General features: G+C 42.6%; 1 long non-coding RNA gene across 1 annotated transcript; it reads right to left on the reverse strand.

Moving 5' to 3' along the window:
- Positions 1-1,173: 1,173 nt before the first annotated feature.
- Positions 1,174-1,609, reverse strand: LOC306827226. The gene is made up of 2 exons (XR_013779593.1): positions 1,455-1,609; positions 1,174-1,358 (listed from the first exon to the last, which is right to left on the reverse strand). It is a non-coding gene; the product is annotated as an uncharacterized lncRNA (long non-coding RNA).
- Between the last annotated feature and the right edge of the window lie 316 nt (positions 1,610-1,925).

Below are 1,925 nucleotides of genomic sequence, written 5' to 3' on the forward strand. Positions count from 1 at the left end.
TTATAATTAATGCTTGTGTGTTGGCCAATGCCACTGATGGCAGCAGAGAGGCAGGATAATGTTCTGGAACTACAAAGTCATTTTAGATCAGCTTGGATCAAGCCGAGGCCACAGAATCACAGATAAGAGGAACATTTTTATTCCAGCAGAGGTGCTGGGCGGGCAGCTTTCTGTCCCTTCTCCCTGTCCTCTTCATCTCTTTTCCCCCTCTCAGGCTATGAAGTATTAGAGGCCAACCACTCTCCAGGCTGCTCAATACTCACCACTTTAAGGACTGAGGGTCATTATCCTTCTCTTGTTTGGGGTCAGTGATTCATACCTGGACAACATAATTGGTGTGCACAATGGGGTGACGTATTCTATCCATAAACCTTCATATCTGGATGTATAAGCACAGACAGGTGAGGGGTTTGTGTTATTAGGGTTGTTCTTTTATAAATGAGTGGAGATGAAAGGCACATTTGGTGTCCTGCAGGACTGTATGACATACAAAGACAGACTTGAGAGGCCGGACGATTCATTGATAATGTCAAGACAATGAGAACACATAAACAGTCGAGAATCAAGGTGAACAAAATCATTTTAAAGAATGTGCTGATTCACCGGCTGTGGGTGCCAAATCATTGATAATAAAATTGGTCAGTATTAATGTTTTTCTTTTAAAAAAAAAAAAAAAAAATCTCAGCATTTAAAATGCAAAATTTAAATGTATCTTCTTCATGTTCTCAGGACACTGTGTAAATTAAAAAAGGAAAGACAAAAATATTAAACTAGCCAAAGTGAAACACGATTACATTTTTGTCAGCTGATGCATAATTTCAGCCTGCATGGTGGCCTGTTACTCTCTGTATAACACGCTTATCACTCGGACTGTAAACATGTACACATAAGTAATGATACAGGCCAGATTTAAATTATTTGGCCTTGTTTGTGTCCTTGATACTTTTTTGAGGCCTTACCACACTTATTTATTTTTTGATGAAACATAACTGTACAGTCAATGAACTGTATGAGCAGATTTTCATTTTTTGGTTTTAAATATAATTTCAATCACAATAACAATATCAAGAAACAAAGCATGTCAGTTATTAGGTTCGCTCATGTTAAAAATTAGAATAAACTGTTACGATTCAGATAATCTTTGGAACCAAGCGCACGACTCAGAGACAAAAAGACGTGTAACAAATAACAATTTATTAATACGTGACACGGGGTGAAATAAATGTGCAATACAATAATCAAAGTGACTCTAGTGCAACCTAACAACCCTAGACCTAAAACACGCGTGATGATGAGCCAGATCAGACACACGAGACGAACAGGGGTAGACGGAGGCGCAGGAAGGACAGGAACGGGAACTATGGGAAATGAGAAAACACGAGAGGTTAACAAACACGAGTAAATACAAATATCCAGAATGTACGAGGAGCAAGAGCAAACGCTAGAGAACAAACCATGGAGATGAGACAATAATCTGGCGCTGGCTTCCTGCAAGGAGCCAGCTAAAATAGCCTGAGGATGATGATGATGATTGGTGAACACCTGTGACCGCAGCTGAACCTAATTGAGTGATTAGTGAGGGAAAGGGAGACACGAGGGAATGACAGACAGAGAACACAAACACACACAGCACATGGAAAACACCAAACATGACAGTACCCCCCCCCTAACGACCGCCACCTGGCGGTCTACCAGGTTTACCCGGGTTGTCCCGATAAAAGTCTCTAATGACCGAATGGTCCAAAATGAGAGCTCGTGAGATCCAGCTCCTCTCCTCCGGACCGTACCCCACCCAGTCCACCAGAAACTGGAACCCCCTGCCTCTCCGTCGAACGTCCAAAACCTTATTCACCGTAAAGGCCGGATGACCGTCGATGAGCCGGGTGGGTGGAGGGGCGACGGCCGGAGGGCTCAAATCGCTGGTG

Source organism: Symphodus melops (assembly GCF_947650265.1).
Source record: "Symphodus melops genome assembly, chromosome: 7".
NCBI classification, from domain to species: domain Eukaryota; kingdom Metazoa; phylum Chordata; class Actinopteri; order Labriformes; family Labridae; genus Symphodus; species Symphodus melops.